We start from the raw sequence: 24,475 nt of genomic DNA on the forward strand, positions 1-24,475 counted from the left end.
GGTTCGAAAGCTTCCTGAGTAATGTTCATCAGTCTGGGATGCTTAGCGGGAGACGGTGGCAGAAATCACAAAAAAATCACAAATTTTATTTGCTTATTTGAAAGTAGATACAATTTAAATCATCATCCCAAAGTTTTACTTTGAAATTCGAGCTACAAATGGCATAAAAAGATTAAAACCGTTAACAGACCACTATGCCATGCTCACTTTTCAATGTACCCAGTGGAGGAACAATTTTGTTGCTCAATTTTGCCTGTGAACCTGGAAAATATAAATTTAGAAGGCTGTGATATTTTTGTATATAACACGCAGTGTTGCATAGAAGGCTGTGGAGCCATTTTGTGGTCCAAGCAGTGTAGTATAGAAGGCTGTGGCGCTTTCTAAACAAGTTTTTTGATGTTTAGTGGAATTTGAGTGCATTTGGATTTATTGTGTCATTCTTTCTGCGAGGCTGAATATATTGATCGTTTCTACAATGACTAGGTGTAGTAAGGTATTTAAAAATATAGTTAGTCCCATATTTCCAATAAAGCGAAAAACTGACAGTGAGGTTAGAGTTGGGCCTGCATATGTAAACATTAGCTTGCCTCCAAGTGCATCTAAACTAAAACTTGGGAAGCCTACTGAGTCAGAAGAGTGGTCTAGCGGTTCTAGGCGCTCAGTCCAGAGCTGCGGGACTGCTACGGTTGCAGGTTCGAATCCTGCCTCGGGCATGGATGTGTGTGATGTCCTTAGGTTAGTTATGTTTAAGTAGTTCTAAGTTCTAGGGGACTGATGACCACAGATGTTAAGTCCCATAGTGCTCAGAGCCATTTGAGTCAGAAGAAACAAATCATAACAGAAATACAGCTTTCAGTATTCTGTATCTGGACTTGGTGGCTGAGGCATTTAGAAAAGCCTCAAAGTGCTATTTTTGTGGAGGAAGTGTGAATTTGGTGGATGATGAAAAGAGACAAGGTTTTGTTTGCATGTTGCATATTTTATGTCAAAATTGCCATGCTAAGACATCGAAGGCCAGTAATAGATTGTATGGAGCCAATATGAGATTTGCTTATGGACTAAGAGCATAGGGATTGGAAGAGATGGTGGAAATCGTTTATGTGATATAATGAACATGCCTGGTACGCCCATAAAATTTATTGCAATGAACACTACTCTCCTCAATGCAGCTGTAGAAGTAAGTGGTGGCAATATGAATTTGGCAGTCAACAGGACAGTTCAAGGAAATTGTTATGCAACTAATATGAAAGATATAGCAGTTTCTTGTGACAGTTCCTGCATGAAGAGCAATCATACTTCACTGCATGGAGTTTCAACAGTTATTAGTGTCAACACTGCAAAAATAGTAGACTTACAGGTGATGTCTAAATATTGTTCTGCATATTCCTTGCACAAGAAATATAATGTTGCAGGTAAAGAAACAGAATGGCAAGAAGCTCACAAAGCTGTTTGTAGCAAAAATTACGTAGCCTCCAGTGTGGGATAGAAGCTCCTGGTATGAAACATAGATATTTGCGAAAGTATGGAGTAAGATAGAAATATTATTTAAGAGATGGAGACTCTACTTTCAGAAATGTAGTTGAAAGTCAGCCCTATAGAAAAGACTGCGCTATTGAAAAACTGCAGAGCTTAGGCCATATTCAGAAGCGGATGAGTGGATAACTCAGAAGACTTGTTGCAGGTAATTAAGGCAAGCTATTAGAGGATGGGAAAATACTGAGAGGTAAAAACAGACTAAAAAAGTTTTGATAGTACAAGGAAGGCAGTATAGGCTATATGGTTTCATTACTTGTCAACAGACACTACACCTCAACATAGCCCGTCTTCTAATGAATGGCGCAAATTTCTGAAAAGCAACGAAATTGAGGAATCTCACAGCCACAAAATAACCTTCCTTATGACGTTGCGATGACCATTAAAACAACTTTTTGAGTACTGGCTTCACAGGAACTGCTAGAAAAATGTCAGCGTGGCAAAATACGAATCCAAATGAATGTTACAATGCTCTTATTTGAAAGAGATGTCCAAAGCTTGTGTTTGTTTCTAATTTGGTTGTGAAGATTCATGATTAGGAAGCTGGAGCAGTGTTTAATGATGCAAGACTTCACATCCTCAGCAAGTTGGGCCTTACACCTAGAGTCTTTACTGAGCAGATACTGCCGATCATCGATGAGCAACGAATTGCGAAGATGGAGATTTCAGTATAGAATATAGGTAAAATTGCTAGGAAAAGGAGAACAGGAGATAAAAGTGCTGCAGATGGTGATAAGGAAGATCGGGAATATGGATATAGCTATGGTATGACTTAAATCTATTTAAAACATTTCATCCAAACATTACAACGACTTTTCTGCAACTTAATGTTTCCTCTTTCAGAAACACATATATGAGAAACTATTGGAAGAATTTCGATGAAATTGGTACATCTGTTCTTTTACGTGGAAGCAATATTTAAATAGAACAAAATTTTAATTTATCCATTATAAACATTTCATGGCTGATAATATAGAGAAAATATGTCCCTAAAAATGTTGAAATCCAAAATATCACACAAAATAATAGAAATAATTTACCAAAATGTCATTGCACGTAATTGTACATTCATTAGTGTAGATTACTTTACCATAGGAAAAAATTGCCAAATTTGCCTCGAAATAATGAAAAAGTGTACCTTAAAATAACACTGTAAGAAAAAATTCAAAATTCTCTAACAGTATTACATTTTATTAACATTTCTGTAAAAATTGTTTAAAGCATATTGGATCCCTTTATAAGTGTGCAATACTTCCGTGAGGTTGAACAAAAAATGACTGAGGTATGGATTTACAACGATATCAGTGGAAGACTGCTACTGTCTCTGCTTAAGCTGTCGTTACATGTGACGAGGCAGCCCAACATCGCTGTGCACGTCGATGGGATATCCGATGTCACGAGACACAGCGCCGTCGATACACAGACGAGTAGGTTGATATGATTTTAAGCTGTTAGCGCTCTCTAGCGGCAGTTGTCGGTTGTACTTGGCTTGCAAACCATCCAGTTTGTTCACGAAAATGGACGATCGTATTATAAAACTTCACCAAATCGAACAAACTTACTAACACACTCACTCCTGATACTCCTGACTTACATTTACATAACATCAAATATTACGGAAATTATACCTATAACTTTCATAGGAAACTCCAACAACCACTTAGCAAATGCGAAGACCCAAAAAACTGAATATAGTACAACGTGAGCCCTCTATCAGTTTACATTCTGTTCCATAACGTAGTGCATCTACTAACTACGCTACGATGAAGCACTGCACATAGCGATCCTGTTTCTTGTGTTACGATTTTCTAACAACTTTAATCACCGAAATGCTATTGACATTTAATGTAAGAATTCCGCATAAGAACGACATGTTTTCCATGAATCTTGTGCCATTACCTTAAAACGGCTTACTTTCACAATATGCGAGTTACAACTTGAAAATAACTTAATACGAAAATCCTTTAACCACAAATATGGCATTGTTTTACAATAAACCATAGCAATAAAGATTCGGTCTCGAGACATGTTATGTGTTGGAGCCTAGAAACAGCATAAATTTATAGAGTGTAAGGTAATAACATAAAATCCACCGAATTTGGGATTCTACTGGATATGACAAATACAATATGTCGTCTTGCTTCCAGCTTGTGATGTAGGGAGACTTCTTGATTCTACTTTATGTAACATGTTGCTGAAATATCACAGAAATTATTTGGTATTCCTCATGACGAAACGAGTCCTCAACGTGAAATAGCATGAAGTGACGTCGCAAAACTCGTAGAGCGCCACTTCAACGTTAGCTAACTCGTTCCGTGTGACGACGGCTTTACCACGGTGGATGTCGGCCCTCACGGTCCAACGGCAAAGCGCATTCCTGGAAACAAAGTTCGTGAGATTGAATCCCAATCGGAGTACAGAATATTTCAGTCTCCTTAGACATGAAAAGCACTATATTGTGCACGTGTTCTGCGGGCCATTGTTGGATGTGATGGTGTCTGGCGCACCCTTCTTAGCGATACCCCCCCTCCCCCCGTCTGAGGTTCGAGTCATCCCTCGGGCATAGGTATGTGTGTTGTTCTTACCGTAAGTTAGTTTGAGTTAGATTAAGTAATACGTAAGCCTTAGCACCGATGATCTCAGTAGTTTGGTCCCACAAATTTCCAATTTTTTTTTTAAAAATTCGATGTCGATAACAGTCACGGTAAAGCCTAACATAAAATGTTCACATTGGCCTAGAAAGAGAAAAATAGTTTACTTTTTAAAATCGTTAATATTTTTAGATGTGTCAATTACTGTAAAAGAAACAAATACCATAAAGCTATCTCTTAAATGTTTATTAGTTTTCGATTTAAGATTCAGTAAAATTTGCGTTATTTTCCACATGCGACAACTTGTTTGCTGTGTAATTCAAAAACTTTACAAAATGGCTCTGAACACTATGGGATTTAACATCTAAGGTCATCAATCCCCTAGACTTATAAACTACTTCAACCTAACTAACCTAAGGACATCACACACATCCATGCCCGAGGCAGGATTCGAACCTGCGACCGTAGCAGTCGCGCGGTTCCGGACTGAAGCGCCCAGAACTGGTCGGTCACAGCGGCCGGCTATAGCGATATGCAGGTATGCAGATGGCAATAGTATCGCCTACACAAGGTATGAAAGGGCAGTGCATTAGCGAAGCTGTTACTTGTATCAGGCGATTCGTGTAAAAAGGTGTCCGACGTGAATATAGCCACACGACGGGAATTAACAGGCCTTGGAACTAGAGACACAGGACATTCCGTTTCGAAAATCGCTCAGGAATTCAACATTCCGAGATCTACAGTCTCAAGAGTGTGCTGAGGATAGGAAGTTCCAGGCATTACCTCTCAACACGGATATCGCAATGGGCAACGGCCGTCATTTAACGACCAAGAGCACCGGAGTTCGCGTAGATTTGTCAGTGCTAACAGACAAGTAACACTGCCTGAAGTAGTGGCAGAAATAAGTGCGGAACGTGTGACGAACGGACATTCCGGCGAAATGTGGCGTTAATGGCACATGACAGCAGACGACTTACGCGAGGGCCTCTGCTGACAGCACGACATGGCTTGCAGTGGCTCTATGGGCTTGTCAACATGTCGATTGGACCACAGGCGACTGGAAAAGCGTGTCCTGGTTACATGAGTTTCGATTTCAGTTGTTAAGAGCTAATAGTAGGTACGGATCTCTCTGTAAGTGAGCGGTTGTATGTTGTTGTTGTTGTCTTCAGTCCTGAGACTGGTTTGATGCAGCTCTCCATGCTACTCTATCCTGTGCAAGCTGCTTCATCTCCCAGTACCTACTGCAACCTACATCCTTCTGAATCTGCTTAGTGTACTCATCTCTCGGTCTCCCTCTACGATTTTTACCCTCCACGCTGCCCTCCAATGCTAAATTTGTGATCCCTTGATGCCTCAAAACATGTCCTACCAACCGATCCCTTCTTCTAGTCAAGTTGTGCCACAAACTTCTCTTCTCCCCAATCCTATTCAATACCTCCTCATTAGTTACGTGATCTATCCACCTTATCTTCAGTATTCTTCTGTAGCACCACATTTCGAAAGCTTCTATTCTCTTCTTGTCCAAACTAGTTATCGTCCATGTTTCACTTCCATACATGGCTACACTCCAAACAAATACTTTCAGAAACGACTTCCTGATACATAAATCTATATTCGATGTTAACAAATTTCTCTTCTTCAGAAACGCTTTCCTTGCCATTGCCAGTCTACATTTTATATCCTCTCTACTTCGACCATCATCAGTTATTTTACTTCCTAAATAGCAAAACTCCTTTACTACTTTAAGTGTCTCATTTCCTAATCTAATTCCCTCAGCATCACCCGATTTAATTTGACTACATTCCATTATCCTCGTTTTGCTTTTGTTAATGTTCATCTTATATCCTCCTTTCAAGACACTGTCCATTCCGTTCAACTGCTCTTCCAAGTCCTTTGCCGTCTCTGACAGAATTACAATGTCATCGGCGAACCTCAAAGTTTTTACTTCGTCTCCATGAATTTTAATACCTACTCCAAATTTTTCTTTTGTTTCCTTTACTGCTTGCTCAATATACAGATTGAATAACATCGGGGAGAGGCTACAACCCTGTCTCACTCCTTTCCCAACCACTGCTTCCCTTTCATGCCCCTCGACTCTTATTACTGCCATCTGGTTTCTGTACAAATTATAAATAGCCTTTCGCTCCCTGTATTTTACCCCTATAATTCCTAAATGTGGAGCTATTGTATCAGCATACTCTGAGAGGAACCTGACTGGTATACGATCTGGACCCGAAGCCTCGCCTTTATTAAGTGATTTATGCTGCTTTGCGACACCGAGGATATCTACTTCCATGTTTCTCATATTCGCATTTGTTTTTGACTGGAATTCAGGAATATTTACCTCGTCTTCTTTGATGAAGGAGTTTCGGAAAACCGTGTTTAATAACTCTGTTTTAGTGCCACTGTCATAAGTGACTTCACCGTTGTTATAGCGCAGAAGGTATCCGCCGCGCGGGGTAGCCATGCGGGCTCAGCGCCGTGCCACGGTTCGCGCGGCTCCCCCGTCCTCCCTCGGGCATGGGTGTGTGTGTTGTCCTTAGCTTAAGTCCGATTAAGTAGTGTGTAAGCCTAGGGACCGATGACCTCAGCAGCTTGGTCCCATAGTAACTTACCACAAATTTCCAATTTTGAAGGTATTGATTGCGTCTTGCCACTGGTGTGTTTTATGTACGACCAGAATCTCTGGGTTTTCTGCCAGATTTCGACACAGAGTTTCGTTATGGAAATTATTAAAAGCATCTCGTATTGAAGTACGCACTATATTTCGAACTTCTGTAAAACATTGCCAGTCTTGGGGATTTTGCGTTCTTTTAAATTTGGAATGCTTTTTTTCGCTCCTTCTGCAACAGTGATCTGACCTGTTTTGTGTACCATGGGAGATCTGTACCATCACTTATTAATATATGTAGTATATATCTCTCAGTTGCCTTCGATACTATCTCTTTGAAATCATTCTACAACTTTTCTACGCTTACATTACCAGATCGGAAGGAGTGAAGACTGTCTCTTAAAACGGCGCTAAGAGCATTTCTATCAGCTTTTTTTAAATAGATATACTTTGCATATCTTTTTGATGGTTGTAGGTGTTACTGCATTCAGTCTAGCAGCAACGGCTTTGTGGTCGCTAATGCCTGTATTCGTCACGATACTCACTATTTGTGCAGAATTATTTGTTGCTAAGAGGTCAAGTATGCTTTCGCAAACATTTACGCTTCGAGTGCGCTCATGAACTAATTGTACAAAATAAGTTTCTGAGAAAGCGTTCAGTACAGTTTATGCCTGTCGCCGGCTGTAAACGTGTAATTTTTCCAGAACATCGAGGGTAGATTGAAGTCACCACCGACTATAACTGTACGAGTGGGGTACCTATTTGAAATGAGACTCAAGCTTTCTTTGAACTGTTCAGCAATTATATCTTCTGAGTCGTGGGTCGGTAAAACGATGCAATTAATACACTCCTGGAAATGGAAAAAAGAACACATTGACACCGGTGTGTCAGACCCACCATACTTGCTGCGGACACTGCGAGAGGGCTGTACAAGCAATGATCACACGCACGGCACAGCGGACACACCAGGAACCGCGGTGTTGGCCGTCGAATGGCGGTAGCTGCGCAGCATTTGTGCACCGCCGCCGTCAGTGTCAGCCAGTTTGCCGTGGCATACGGAGCTCCATCGCAGTCTTTAACACTGGTAGCATGCCGCGACAGCGTGGACGTGAACCGTATGTGCAGTTGACGGACTTTGAGCGAGGGCTTATAGTGGGCATGCGGGAGGCCGGGTGGACATACCGCCGAATTGCTCAACACGTGGGGCGTGAGGTCTCCACAGTACATCGATGTTGTCGCCAGTGATCGGCGGAAGGTGCACGTGCCCGTCGACCTGGGACCGGACCGCAGCGACGCACGGATGCACGCCAAGACCGTAGGATCATACGCAGTGCCGTAGGGGACCGCACCGCCACTTCCCAGCAAATTAGGGACACTGTTGCTCCTGGGGTATCGGCGAGGACCATTCGCAACCGTCTCCATGAAGCTGGGCTACGGTCCCGCACCGCACACCGTTAGGCCGTCTTCCGCTCACGCCCCAACATAGTGCAGCCCGCCTCCAGTGGTGTCGCGACAGGCGTGAATGGAGGGACGAATGGAGACGTGTCGTCTTCAGCGATGAGAGTCGCTTCTGCCTTGGTGCCAATGATGGTCGTATGCATGTTTGGCGCCGTGCAGGTGAGCGCCACAATCAGGACAGCATACGACCGAGGCACACAGGGCTAACACCCGGCATCATGGTGTGGGGAGCGATCTCCTACACTGGCCGTACACCTCTGGTGATCGTCGAGGGGACACTGAATAGTGCACGGTACATCCAAACCGTCATCGAACCCATCGTTCTACCATTCCTAGACCGGCAAGGGAACTTGCTGTTCCAACAGGACAATGCACGTCCGCATGTATCCCGTGCCACCCAACGTGCTCTAGAAGGTGTAAGTCAAATACCCTGGCCAGCAAGATCTCCGGATCTGTCCCCCATTGAGCATGTTTGGGACTGGATGAAGCGTCGTCTCACGCGGTCTGAACGTCCAGCACGAACGCTGGTCCAACTGAGGCGCCAGGTGGAAATGGCATGGCAAGCCGTTCCACAGGACTACATCCAGCATCTCTACGATCGTCTCCATGGGAGAATAGCAGCCTGCATTGCTGCGAAAGGTGGATATACACTGTACTAGTGCCGACATTGTGCATGCTCTGTTGCCTGTGTCTATGTGCCTGTGGTTCTGTCAGTGTGATCATGTGATGTATCTGACCCCAGGAATGTGTCAATAAAGTTTCCCCTTCCTGGGACAATGAATTCACGGTGTTCTTATTTCAATTTCCAGGAGTGTAGTTAAGCCAGATTGTCAGGTATAACCTCTACCCATACTATTTCACTGGAACTATATACTTCAGTTTGACTACAAGGCAATCTACTTCTGACAGCAATAAATAGTTCACCACCAACTGATGATCTATCCTTTCTAAACACCGTTAGATAGTTTGAAAAGAAATCAGCTGAACTTATTTCCAGCTTTATCCAGCTTTCTGCACCTATAATTTTTGAGCTTCAACTCTTTCTATTAGGGCTTGGAGCTCCGGTTCTTTCCCAAAACAGCTATGACAATTTACAACTACAATACCGATCGTTTCTACAACTAACTTACTGTGTTTTACCTGTCACATTTCAGACAGACTCCCTTTCTGTGGTTCCCTGAGGCCCTCTAACCTAAAAAAAACCGTGCAGTCCCTTCCACAAAGCCCCCACTACCCGTGTAGCCGCGTCCTGTGTGTAGTAGACACCCGGCCTATTGAGTGGAACCCGGAAACACACCACCCGATACCGCAACTCAAGGAATCTGCAGCCTACATGGTCACAGAACCGCCTTAGCCTCTGACTCAGACCCTCCACTCGGCTCTGCACCAAAGGACCACAGTCGATTCTATCGACGATGCTGCAGATGGTGAGCTCTACCTCAATCTCGCATGTACGACTGGCAGCAGTCTTTACCATTTCCGCTAGTCGCCCGAAACCAGAGAGAATCTCCTCCGAACCAAAGTGGCACACGTCACTGGTACCGACTTGAACGACCACCTGCAGTTGGCTGCACGCTGTACTCTTATGGCATCCGGAAGCACCCATTCTATATCTAGTATGACTCCCCCCTGTATGTACACGGAGTGCACACTGGCTTCCTTACCCTCTTCGGCAGCCATGTTCCTAAGGGGACCCATTATGCGCCTAATGCTGGAGCTCCCAACTATTAGTAAACCTACCCTCTGTGAATGCCCAGACCTTGTGGGCTGAGAAGCTTCCTCTGGAACAGGGTGGACGACTGCATCTGAATAAGAGACATCGTCAGCCACAGATAATGTCTAAAACCTGTTCATCAGACGAACCGGGAGGCCCTGCTATTGGCCCCTCAGAAAATTTTTTGATGCCTGTCAGAGTTCGGAATGATCTCCCACTCTACCACAGGTGTGGGGTCAATCTCAGTGCAGGCAGTACCTGGGGCGGCCACAGCGGTGGACCGATTGGGGGACATGTAAGACGTGCCCGACGTCCCTTGCGTCCCCACATCCGACCCCCCACAGTGATGCACCTTGGCAGCAGCCTCAAGCCGTGTGACGAAGTCAACACAACCTGGAGCTGTGAGTGGAGGGTCGCCAATTCAGCTCGCATCTGTATACAACAATCACAGTTCCTATCCATTACTGCAGTCGCTGCTATTTGTATCTTGCAAAAATATGTAACAAACGAATGGTGTACTTGGGTTATTAGCAGCAGGAATTCGAAGAGCTTTTACACTAATGCTCTAAACGGCACTGAGCTACAATAACAAAACAAACAAGAGCCTATCGATACGAGGGTCGATATCAACAGCAGTACTGTACGCAAAGCTGTTATTAAAATAAAAGCTTGGGCCTAGTAAGCACTCAAACACGCAAGAAATTACAAAAATAATCTAGTAACTACACAGTTATCTATAAATAAGTCGCTCCTGTTGGAAGCTCGTAAAAATATACAACAAACGAACGGTGTACTCGCATTATTAGCAGCAAGTACACTAGGTGCTCTGTCTCTGGCAGTCTATCCGACCTCTCTGGTCAAGGAACGATTCACTGCCACACACATTGGGTAGACGATCTACGAGTACTTTACCGTTCCCAAATAATATACAAAGCAGTTTCCTTTTACTGCAATGCCGTCATTCAATCTGTCCTTTTTTAACTCTTAAAAAAATAAGTTTTTTTTCTACCACTTCGCACCGAGTTGGAAACGAGGACATACTTGGTAAACCGAATGTGCTTACACAGTCAGACGTCAGCTGCCTTCGAAGACAGTTGTCTCGTGGCACTCCTTTTCGGCATTCGGTGTTTGATGGATGCGCAAAGACGCAGTCAGCTGCAAACAGAGAGCATACCATCCAAATATACTCGCAAACATGACGACATACGTCAGAAGAAGATAAAACACTTCACACCTGTGGTTTCTAGGTACACTGCGACTTATACCGTATGTTGCAGATACAGGGTGTTTCAAAAAGAGCATACATGTTACAATGTATTATGTACCAAAACTATCGATCGCTGCTCCAGGGCACGGTTTTTGGAGGAACGAGTGCACTGTCTAGTTTATATTCATTGCCGCTGGGTGTTTGTTGTTTTCTGTTTGCTTGGTTACCGTCAAATGTTGCAAAATGGCTATTCCGCAGAAGAAATCATTTTGAGTTCTAGAGTTTTCGGAGTGTAATTCCCTGATTACAGTGTAAAGACGTGTCATACTGAGATACCAAACTATCATCCGAATGGATGGAACATTGGCAGAGGGTATTGACAGTTTGTAGACACAGGCTGTGTGTTTAAAAGTCGCCCTCTTGTTTCTGACGAAAACGTTGTACGAATTTAAACCGCTTTCCTACATAATCAATTTGTCATTCCAGTTGAAAGTTACAACTGTCAACCACAATAGTCTGGCGTGTTTTGAGACATCGATTTGTTATGAAGGTGTACAAGTTGCAGCTGTTAGAGGCACTACGTCACGACGACAATCATAAACGTGTAGCATTCTCTGGCGAGCTTCAGAATGTTATTAACAATGAAAACACTTTCGCACAACATAACATGTTCAATGAAGAAGCGTCTTTCCAGCTCAGTAAGAAAGTAAACAAACACAATGTTCGAATTTGGGACTTACAAAATCCGCGTGCACATACTGAAGATGTGCGAGATTCATCCAGAGTCAGTGTGTTTTCTGAAATATGCCATGCATCTGTTTACTGTCCATTTTCCTTTGATGATTATATGGATAACGGTCAGCAGTATCTCACTGGTTGTTTCAGAGGCTGAGCGAGGACAACTTCATTTTTCAACAAGATGGGGCATCCCTTCACTGGAGTCGCCAAGTACGTGAATATCTGAATGAAACTCTATTGACTCGTAGGACTCGTCGTCCACTGTCACTGGATTTGACTCCTTGTGACTTCTTCCTGTGGGGTTTCATGGAGGAACACGTTTATGAACGAACACTACCACAGAGCCAAGAAGAGTTGAAGAACCGGACTTGTGCTGCCATAATATGAGCGATGATGATGGACATGCTTACTTGAGTATGGAAGGAATTCGAGTATCGATGTGTTACGGTTCGTATCGCTGCTGGAGGACATATTGGATATCTGTAATCTAATCTTGAAAAATTCGTAAATATGTGCCCCTAATTTCAAAGTTGTATGTCTTATAGATTAATAAATATATGCGTTCGAAATACAGATATTCTTTTTGAAACATCCTATATTTCACTGATGAAATGAAATGTTGTGTGGCTAGGGCCTCCAGTCGGGTAGACCGGTCGCCTCGTGCGAGTGATTTTAGTTGACGCCACTTCGGCTACCTGCGTGTCGATAAGACTGATGTGGTGACGAAGACAACACAACACCCAGAGCACGCGCGGAGAAAATCTCCGACACAGCTGGGAATTGAATCTAGGCCCTTGCATGGCATTCTGCCACGCTAACCACTCAGTTATCGAGACCAAAATATATAAGTAGACTACCACCTGCATAGTTCTGTGTCTGCCAAAGGTTGTTACCATGTGGACATTTATATCCATCTCATGACGCTTCCCCTAGTGGCCAACTGTATCCAGTTTGCACTGCTTTCATTTGACGATCGTCGATGAAGGATGTCTTGTGTTTTAAGGCAACAGGATAAATTCTAGTGCAGCCCAAGTAGTTTTACATTTATTGTTGTTCGACGAACCTAACCGCCTTAAACTGATGTTCCGATTTAACAAAGCATATCCGTTTTGTTAACGTTCTTGATGGAATGGGGTGTAGATGGGTTTATTGCAGTTTTTTTTTAAAACTAATTTTTTATGCAATTCATGGTATGGTCTGCAAATGTACTGTGCTTTGTTACATGGCGAAATACTGAAAAACGCTCTGTTCTCAAAGTTTTGAGGAAACATCTGAGCCCAAGGTTTTCCTATAAATGACATGCTTTGATGCAACAGCCTAACTGTTGTGTATTTCGTCTGGAAGGTGTTGAACATTTCGTAGGCAGACGCAGCGGCTTCCAGGCTGAATGATGCCCACATATGGTATCTTTCTTTTTAGGGTAAATAAAGATAGCCTATGGTACAAAATTTGGGATGTAATCTGGATTCGGAAGTAAAAGGATGTGGAAGTCCTCAATAAATGGTGGCATTCACGTCTTTTTGTTGTTGATGAAAGCCGTTCAGGCCCTCGACATCTCGTATTTTAGCGCTTGTGTCAAAGAAATAAGGGACGAACTTAGTCTACAGTTTTGACATTTACAAGATTAAACAATGCTCGTCTCGTTGTCAGCTAGCGTAGAGAGCTGGTCTGTACTTAAAGTTGCTTAAGAACTCGTGCGAAGTAACCGACTTTCTCTCTAAAACAACATGAGGAGAGGGGAGACCAGATAAATGAAAGACTTTATCTCTAAAATATTGTAGTGTGATGAAAACTCAGAAAAAAGAACGTGGGAGCATCCTCGAAAGCCAATGGGTGGAACTGCTCAAGAATATTATGTCTCAGACTATATCGTAGAGCTTTCTTAAGGACAAGGAAAATACCTACTGCTTGGTGCCCATCCAGATAAGTCAGTGTATAATGACATCTGCTAAATACACACTGGAAGCGACTAAGGCGCTCTCTTAATTTTAAGCTCCAGACAAACACGCTGTTGACTATCCTCTGCAAAGCTGGTAAGGGGAGTACTATGTAGGTACTGGGCCTGTCCAAGAGAGATTTAAATAGCTTCTTTGAAGGGTCAGGAAATTGAAAAATCGAGCAGAATTTCCTTAGCACTTGCAGTGAGAAGTCGCAACTTGCTGTGTTGCATTTTGTCGTGACCTAGTGACGGGTGACATACCTCAGTCAATGCCTTATCCAGTCTCCAGATTGAGAACAGGGGTCATAGGTAACTATGTGTAGAAACAAAGTTTTAATCATCAACCCGAAAAAATAAAGTTTCGTAATTCATTATTTCTTTAATTGCAGGCAAGTGTCTGCAGCCACCGTACACACTGAAATCCCTCTGCCACAGTACCGTAACACGCGGCTATGGGTGCCAAAACGAAATGGTACAGCACAATGATAATGCCGAAATGCGCTGCAAGCATGTGCCTACAAGTAAAGGGATGAAAATAATACCCTTACCTTCATTCTTTCGAATTGGTGGTTAAAACTCTATAGCTAGCCTTTGCATGTCGAACCTACAACTAAAGACGCAACTGCTGCTCTCATCTATTACTAGATGGTGACGGATGGTATTCCCTGGCTGGCGACATTCGTGACTCTAGCAAAGAGCATCACCATGGTCTGCACAGTATCTTCTTTGGAGCTCTGCAGAACCACCTCCTTTCTATAGGACTGTCTAGTCACTTTTCATCTCACCCAAAAATCTTTCTGAAGGCGTCTCGCATATTCGATGACTCATTGGAACGAATAGAGTAGGCCCCACCTGCCAACATCTCGTCTTAATCTCTTTTATAATATGGTACCACTATACTCCAGCAACCCGCTGGGTTGCCAGGTTTTCGGCAGATGCTGCGCGCTTTTACCTTGCCAGAGCCGAGTGCTTCACCTTGATCGCAGAACGGCACTCGCCACCCCACTGCCTTCTGGACTGACTCATCAGCGTGATTTGCGGGAACTTTCAGCGTGTAGAGTCGTCAGAAAGACAGGCACTGATGAGTCACTGAGAGAAATTGCCGACACCGTATGAGTTGGCGGACGATAATCCATTCATTTCGAAATGCTGTTTTGGAAAGGCCCGTGTAATTCCATCCACAAACACTGGGCTCAGAAATGAAAGTCATCACATGACAACAGCACTTATGTTACAATCGTGCAGTGCTATTGAATGAAATTTTACTGTTTCTTTGCAAGTGGAAAGGGCCTTACTGACTATACGCCCACTTCCACTTCTCTCTGTCTAGTGTACTTTTTGTCCATTGATCAATGGACATCTCCTAGGTGTTATCTCACTACCTAATTCTGGGTCTACCTCTTCTTCTCGTTCCACCTGCTGTCTTGCAGAATGCTATTCTAGGTAAAACTTCCTGGCAGATTGAAACTGTATGGTAGATTGGGACTCGAAAGCAAGACTTTGGCCAAGAGCTCTGGGAGCTGAGTTACCTGAGCAGGAATTACGACTGTGCTCTCAGCTTTACTTCCGCCTGTACCTCATCTCATATCTTCCAAACCTCACAGAAGTACTCCTGCGAAACCTTCAGGATTAGCACTCCTGTAAGAAAGGATATTGCGGAGATATGCCTTTGTTAGTCGCAGCCTGAGGGGTCATATGTAGAATCATAGGCAGTCTATTCTCTGACAATCTTCATGTATGACCAAACCAGAACAGCCTTCTCTTCTTTCACGTTTTGACGATGTTTCGATGCCTGAACGACTATCAGTTCTTTATTTTTATTTATCCTCCATCCCATGTTATTTCCGTCAACTGCAGGTCCAAATGTTTTCCTTAGTATTTTCCCTCTCGAATATTAAATTTTCTCTTCATCATTATTTTCAACTATTAATGCTTCACACCCGTATAATGTTACCGGTACAACAGTTGATTCATAAAGGTGAATTTTGAAATTAGTATTAACAGATGTTTTCTTTAAGATACTGGTAAAACTAAGAAATGTTCCCTCTGCTGCTATTAAACGGGCATCTGCTTCTATACCTGTTCCGTTGCTTTTGCTGAAATGGCTCCCTCGGTACTTCAGGCGGTCAACTGGCTTGCACTGAGTGCTGCATCAACGGTAACAAGATGAGAAACAACGGCATTCTGCGAGAATGTTTTTTTCTGTGGGACCACGCCTTGTCTCCCATTTACAGTACACCAAAATGTCGGAAGAGAATATACAAGAAACATTACCATTTTCTGACTGGAATACCATTGCCATGTTCACAGTTCCACATAATCATGAGTCTGAGTCGAAGCGAGCTCTGGACGCGTTTACGACCATGCAGGACGTAGGTCAAGAATAATCCTTAGATTTGTACGTTGTTGTCGTTGTTGTTGTGCTCTTCAGTCCTGAGACTGGTTTGATGCAGCTCTCCATGCTACACTATCCTGTGCAAGCTTCTTCATCTCCCAGTACCTGCTGCAGCCTACATCCTTCTGAATCTGCTTAGTGTATTCATCTCTTGGTCTCTCTCTAAAATTTTTACCCTCCACGCTGCCCTCCAGTACTAAACTGGTGATCCCTTGATGCCTCAGAACATGTCCTACCAACCGATCCCTTCTTCTGGTCAAGTTGTGCCAAAAACTCCTCTTCTCCCCAATTCTATTCAATACCTCCTCATTAGTTATGTGATCTACCCATCTAATCTTCAGTATTCTCCTGTAGCACCACATTTCGAAAGCTTCTATTCTATTCTTGTCTAAGCTATTTATCGTCTATGTTTCACTTCCATACATGGCTGCACTCCATACAAATACTTTCAGAAACGACTTCCTCACACTTAAATCTATACTCGATGTTATCAAATTTCTCTTCTTCAGAAACGCTTTCCTTGCCATTGCCAGTCTATATTTCATATCCTCTCTACTTCGACCATCATCAGTTATTTTGCTCCCCAAATAGCAAAACTCCTTTACTACTTTAAGTATCTCATTACCTAATCTAATTCCCTCAGCATCACCCGACTTAATTCGACTACATTCCATTATCCTTCTTTTGCTTTTGTTGATGTTCATCTTATACCCTCCTTTCAAAACAGTGTCCATTCCGTTCAACTGCTCTTCCAAGTCCTTTGCTGTCTCTGACAGAATTACAATGTCATCGGCGAACCTCAAAGTTTTTATTTCTTCTCCATGGATTTTAATACCACTCCGAACTTTTCTTTTGTTTCCTTTACTGCTTCCTCAATATACAGATTGAATAGCATCTGGGAGAGGCTACAACCCTGTCTCATTCCCTTCCCAACCACAGCTCCCCTTTCATGTCCCTCGACTCTTACAACTGACATCTGGTTTCTGTACAAATTGTAAATAGCCTTTCGCACCCTGTATTTTACCCCTGCCACCTTCAGAATTTGAAAGAGAGTATTTCAGTCAACATAGTCAAAAGCTATCTCTAAGTCAACAAATTCTAGAAACGTAGTTTTGCCTTTCCTTAATCTTTCTTCTAAGATAAGTCGTAGTGTCAGTATTGCCTCACGTGTTCCAACATTTCTACGGAATACAAACTGATCTTCCCCGAGGACGGCTTCTACAATTTTTTCCATTCGTCTGCAAAGAATTCGCGTTAGTTTTTTGCAGCTGTGACTTATTAAACTGATAGTTCGGTAATTTTCACATCTGTCAACACCTGCTATCTTGGGGATTGGAATTATTATATTCTTCTTGAAGTCTGAGGGAATTTCTCCTGTCTCATACATCTTGCTCACCAGATGGTAGAGTTTTGTCAGGACTGGCTCTCCCAAGGCTGTCAGTAGTTCTAATGGAATATTGTCCACTCTCGGGGCGTTGTTTCGACTTAGGTCTTTCAGTGCTCTGTCAAACTCTTCACGCAGTATCGTATCTCCCATTTCATCTTCATCTATCTCCTCTTCCATTTCCATAATATTGTCCTCAAGAACATCGCCCCTGTAAAGACCCTCTATATACTCCTTCCACCTTTCTGTTTTCCCTTCTTTGCTTAGAACTAGGTTTCCATCTGGGCTCTTGATATTCATGCAAGTGGTTCACTTTTCTCCAAAGGTCTCTTTAATTTTCCTGTAGGCACTATCTATCTTACCCCTAGTGAGATAAGCCTCTACATCCTTACATTTGTCCTCTAGCCATCCCTGCTTAGCCATTTTGCAACTCCTGTCGATCTCATTTTTGCTTCACTTACTGCATTTTTGTATTTTCTCCTTTCATCAATTAAATTCAGTATCTCTTCTGTTACCCAAGGATTTCTACTAGCCCTCGTCTTTTACCTACTTGATCCTTTGCTGCCTTCACTATTCCATTACTCGAAGCTACCCATTCTTCTTCTACTGTGTTTCTTTCCTCCATTCCTGTCAATTGTTCCCGTATGCTCTCTCTGAAACTCTGTACGAGCTCTGGAAGTCAGTTTATCCAGGTCCCATCTCCTTAAATTCCCACCTTTTTGCAGTTTCTTCAGTTTTAATCTACAGTTCATAACCAATAGATTGTGGTCAGAGTCCACATCTGCCCCTGGAAATGTCGTACAATTAAAAATCTGGTTCCTAAATCTCTGTCTTACCATTATATAATCTATCTGAAACCTTCTAGTATCTCCAGGGTTCTACCATGTATACAACCTTCTTTCATGATTCTTGAACCAAGTGTTAGCTATGATTAAGTTATGCTCTGGGCAAAAGTCTACCTGGCGGCTTCCTCGTGCACTTCTTAGCCCCAGTCCATATTCACCTATGTTTCCTTCTCTATCTTTTCCTACTCTCGAATTCCAGTCACCCATGACTATTAAATTTTCGTCTCCCTACACTACCTGAATAATTTCTTTTATCTCATCATACATTTCATCAATTTCTTCATCATCTGCAGAGCATATAAGCTTGTACTACTGTAGTAGGCGTCGGCTTCGTATCTATCTTGGCCACAATAATGCGTTCACTATGCTGTTTGTAGTAGCTTACCAGCATTCCTATTTTTTTTATTCATTACTAAACCTACTCCTGCATGACCCCTATTTGCTTTTGTATTTATAACCCTGTATTCACCTGACCAAAAGTCCTGTTCCTCCTGCCACCGAACTTCTCTAATTCCCACTATATCTAACTTTAACATATCCATTTCCCTTTTTAAATTTTCTAACCCACCTGCCCGATTAAGGGATCTGACATTCCACGCTCCGATCCTTATAACGCCAGTTTTCTTTCTCCTGATAACGACGTCCTCTTGAGTAGTCCCCGCCCGGAGATCCGAATTGGGGACTTTTTTACCTCCGGAATATTTTACCCAAAAGGATGCCATCATCATTTAATCATACAGTAAAGCTGCATGCCCTCGGTAAAAATTAGACTGTAGTTTCCCCTTGCCTTCAGCCGTTCGCAGTACCAGCACAGCAAGACCGTTTTGGTTAGTGTTACAAGGTCAGGTCAGTTAATCATCCAGACTGTTGCCCCTGCAACTACTGAAATGGCTGTTGCCCCTCTTCAGGAACCACACGTTTGTCTGGCCTCTCAACAGATACCCCCCCCCCCCCTCCCCGTTGTGGTTGCACCTACAGTACGGCTATCTGAATCGTTGAGGCACGCAAGCCTCCCCACCAACGGCAAGGTCCATGGTTCATGGGAGGGGGGGGGGGGGGTAGATTTTTACGCTAGGCATAATATTACCATGTTTTTTGGCGTTGTCGGAACCGTGAACTGGTGAAAATTCACACTTCCACGTCACCCTAAGCAGCCTGGTAAGCGACGTAAAACACGCAGTCATTGTAACACATAGGGTTTGGTCTGAGGACTGTGAATTCACTTAAATTTTGTACAATTTTATGAAGGTCTGATAAAAGAATTAACGAAATCGTACTGGTGGAATAATAAACATGTATAATGTGACATGTATAATTCCCTAACCCTCGCTTCCTTCCCTATTAACAGATAAGGTTTCCCTTGCATCCTGTCATTATGACCGTCGCGGCATCGAACTTCTGGTCGTAGTGCAAATGTTTCTTCCACAATTTGCTGTATGAATTTTATTGTGACAGTTTTGGTGATTACAGCCAGGAAACAGGGTGAATTTTTGCGAAATACAGGTATCTTCTTCAAGTAAAAAGCAATATTTGAGTTGATCTTTCCATCATATCAGCCACACGTCTACAATGTCGGACTATGAGCTCAGATAGGAGGTTGCATACGGGAATAGCTTTGATCCGAAAAGAATTGAAAAAATATGTTCGCTTACGCCAGCCCAAAGCCTGTTAGAACGGAACGACAGTATAGCAGTAGACAAAGTGACTGCCATGATTTCATAGAAATAAAGAAAATGATTAGAATTTCAAATGCACTCTGGGAAAAACTATACGGAGGCAGAATGTAAGTCGGTAACTAACCATGGAAGTTTCATTCGTTGCACGAGGCAGTAGAGGCAGTAGCTCTTAGCAGCTTAGCACGAGGACAGTGCATCCGAACGTTGAGAATTAAACGAGCCGAGTTTCTGACGTCAGAGCGTGGAATAGCACATTTGGGCGTCTTTCCGAACGTGCAGAGCTATATGTAGCATGTCACATATTTTGAGCGTGCGTCTGAGCGTTGACCAATGAGATGGGACAACCTACGTCACATGCACGCCGTCTCTTTTCAGCACAATTCGTCAGGCGCCATATTGTCATTTAGTTCAAGCCTATACGTATGTATGTCGTTTCTGAGCAGCAGCAAATTGAGAATCACTCGAAAACGCGTAGCTATCCGTGTGATTCGTTGCAATAAAATAATGAGGAACATCATATTCGTGGCAAGAGTTATTGTAACTTGAGTATAATGAGAGTATGCCATTTGAAGGCTACAACACACTGAGAATCCACCAAAAACACATTGTTCTTGGTACAATTTGTTATAATTAAACTTCAGTTATTAATTAATGCTTTTAGCAAATGGGAATATTGTATAATTAGCAGTTATTAGTATTTCGTAGGTGTAGCATGGTGGATAGCGTGACCGGTTCTCAATGTGATGTGTGCTGTGGTGGTGGTTTGCGTCTCGCCACATCTTAATCTTTTTTCCTAAAATTCGCGTTTTTAATAAATTTGTGGTAAGATCTTATGGGACCAAACTGCTTAGGTCATCGGTTTCTAAGCTTACACACTAATTAACATAATATAAACTGACGGTATGGACAACACACACACCCATGTGCGAGGGAGGACTCGAACCTCCGATGGGGGAGGCCGCTCGGACCATGACAAGACGCCCTAAACCGCGAGGCTAACCCGACGGCCGCGTTTTTAATATTTTCTAATGCTTTATTATTAGTTTAATATATGTCTATACCATAATATTTGCTCAGTCTGGAACCTCGCGTCCGCTACGGTCGCAGGTTCCAATCCTGCATCGGGCATGGATGTGTGTGATGTCCTTAGGTTAGTTAGGTTTAAGTAGTTCTAAGTTCTAGGGGACTGAGAACCTCAGATGTTAACTCCCATAGTACTCAGAACCATTTGAACCATAATATTTGTTGTGATGTAAATACAAGTTCGCCTTTTTTTTTTTTAGGACTGAGTTTGTTCGATTGGCTTAATCTACAGGACAGCTTGCGCTACTTGTATAAAGATATTTTGCTCCTTTTTCTTTTAAGTTTCGTTAATTCACATGTTGTAAAGATTCTGTTACTGGGTAGCAACAGTGATCAGGTAAGAATGACCTTAGGATTTAACTGAAATGTGGGAATGATGAAATAATGTTTTTTCTTATGTGTACAACTATTGCAAATTTGTATCGCACTGTTTGTAATGGAACTTTTATAAGCATGTGTGCTTATTGATTGGACATGTACTTTCCTTTTTGTCTTAAAATATGTACATGGATATTATTTCTGTATATTACATATCAAACAACGTAACTACCATATGGACAATGGAAGAAATGTGCGTTTTAATAGAGCTAACTTCGGAATTTTTCGAGCGCCCGTTTAGTAAATAGTGTGATTTACAAACTAGGAATATCTCACAACTGCCGCTGGAGTGCGTTGCGATCGCCTATACCACACTGGGAACCACGTACCGTGTGCACAAATCGCATAGTTTCTGAGCGTTCAGCAGCACGCTGAACTCAGCACGCTCACCGTTGACGTTCGACAGCGCGGTCCGTGTGCCGACGACTTCTGCTTCAGCACGTAGCTGGCGTGCACGGTGTGCAAGCGAGGTCTCAACTCTAGCCTTTGTCGGTACCATATTGTTGCCGCGTGAATCAGGTCAGACTCTCCCTGTTGACTCCAGAGTAATGGAGGTCAGTGCATGCTCTTATTTATTATGACGCCGACTGCTGGGCCATTGTCCACGCTACCAAAAAACGAACGAGCACCTGCAAACTAATGAAACGGAACACATTGTCTGTGGCTCCTTTTCTTTTAACCTAGGTAGTGTGCTTCTATGGCTAAAAACATAGACCGCATTGCAAACCTTACGGCGAGGCTACTCTGACTTATCTCTTTTACGCCTTTACTCAGGGCCACGGAGTTTTACAGCATGAAGGTTGTCCCTCCCCACTCGGCGCCAACTCTCGCACGCGAAGGCATATGTCTCCCTCCTTAACAGCGTGAAACGCGGCCAAAATTTGAACAGAAAAAGCTTTTCTTAACGGTCGACACAATACTGAGAATTTTAATAAACATCATTCATGGTAATCACGTAACCATTCTGACTTGACATCTGATAATCCTAGTAGTTTCATGATTTCGCGCATAGTTAATTAATTTAATCGATGAAACTTGCGTATCACTTTTATGGATTTAGTTAACATACATGTTGTCTAGCTGCGCTTCGTATCTATGGTGTAGGGGTAGTGTCTCTGACTACTAATCAAAACGTTATGGTTCCCGCATACGAACCTCACCTCTGCATCGGTTTTGAATAAAAATGGCCAGCAATGGCGGCAGAAGATTTCCCACATAAGAAGTCACATTCGTTCTTCCAACGGAGTTGTCAAAGAGGGCGGAGGAAAGGACACATGTTCAAGGGAATCTCTTGACTGTGGGGTGGCAAACTGACGCTAAAAGACGGAATAATCACCAGTGTTTAACGACGTGAGAAAGCAGAAGGCAATGGAAACCACTGCATTAAAAACACATTACATGTATCCACAAGACATGTGGCCCGTAACTGAAAAAGTGTCATGATGCTCTCTCCATTGACAAAAGATTCCGAACTAGTCCTCTATTCAGATCTCCGGGAGGGGACAGTCAAGGGGGAGGTGACTGTGAGAAAAAGATGGAATAATCTAACGTTCTACGAGTAGGGGCGTGTAAGGTCGGAAGTTTGAACGTGGTAGGAAAGGAAGAAAATCTGAAAAGGGAAATGGTAAGGCTCAGTCCAGATATAGTGGGGAGTCGGTGAAGCAAAATGGAAAGCAGACAAGGATTTCTGGTCAGACGATTGTAGTGTAATATCAACAGCAGCAGAAAATATTATGACTGGAGTAGGATTAGTTATGAATAGAAAGGTATGACAGTGAGTCAGTTACTGTGGACTACTGACGGCGCTATTTTCATAAGATTCGACATCAAACCAACACCGACAACAATAGTTTATGACGTCTGGACAATCATTAATGCTTAACTCCTCGTCTGATGGGCGTCTCTCACCTTCCGCTCTAGGTTTTACGCGTTGTGTTTCAGTTTCAACAGTGTACCTTTTTGCTCTCACTCCCATGAATTGTGCAGTATTGTCCCCCCAGTAAGTCATTAAACCACGTCTCCTTTATTGGCGCATGTTATTCCGTATACGTTAATACCAGGAAAACCCCAATAGTCCAGACATATATCAAAATAACTTTTAAAATCATCATAAATATTTGAAACACTGTAGTTACATGTTACATTAAGCTATTCATATCTGTGTAACACATTTTGTCATATTTTGACTCAAATTTCTTCAACATATACCCAAAACGGAAACCTACAATAAGCATTAAAGAAATATCTAAAACAGCCAATCTGACAGCTATGGGGTTGTTGAAAATAATGTTAAGTTTAGTTAATATAATAACAACCAAATTATCCTTAAATACAACACCGCACGTGAAATCCGATCTTGCAATCAGAGCAGCAGCTCCATGCCTATCTTTCAACTAATTGCTAGCTTCACATCACTCATTTTATGCACGTTGTGCATAGTTTTGGTAAAAACACTGATATTCTTAAGTTTAAGGAAATTCGTTCCAAATTCTTTTTACGCATTCATATATTTCTCAGCATTAATATCGATATTTGGTTTCATTCAAGTAGCTCAACGGAAGGGATAATATCCGTTGAATTTTGTTTAGAATAAAATGACTGTTCAGATATTACTTTAAATTTCTAGCGTCTGGAGCTCCTCGAAATTTATCAGTTAAATGACAATGGTCTCTGCGCTTTAAATCAGTTTGCTTGCAGATGTGGAAAATTTGGAAGCAATGTGATTGCTTTCAAACAAGTAATTTTTTATGCACACAGCAATCAAATACAGCTGTTTGTTGAACTATTCCATTCAGTCAGCGCCTCGATACAGCTGAAACTCTGAATATTCATCACAGTGATCACAGTATGCACAAAGAAATATAACATGGATTATGAACATGAATTATGTCAGTAGCACTCAGTTCTAACGAACATTCAATAA

General features: G+C 42.5%; 1 protein-coding gene across 2 annotated transcripts in view; it reads right to left on the minus strand.

The window, feature by feature from the left end:
- LOC126284024 (fatty acyl-CoA reductase 1-like) overlaps nucleotides 1–24,475 on the minus strand; it is a 244,364-nt gene that overhangs the window by 64,163 nt on the left and 155,726 nt on the right. The gene's annotated exons all lie outside the window — the stretch shown is intronic.

The sequence above is a fragment of the Schistocerca gregaria genome, chromosome 8 (genome assembly GCF_023897955.1).
Source record: "Schistocerca gregaria isolate iqSchGreg1 chromosome 8, iqSchGreg1.2, whole genome shotgun sequence".
Classification (NCBI taxonomy): Eukaryota; Metazoa; Arthropoda; class Insecta; order Orthoptera; family Acrididae; genus Schistocerca; species Schistocerca gregaria.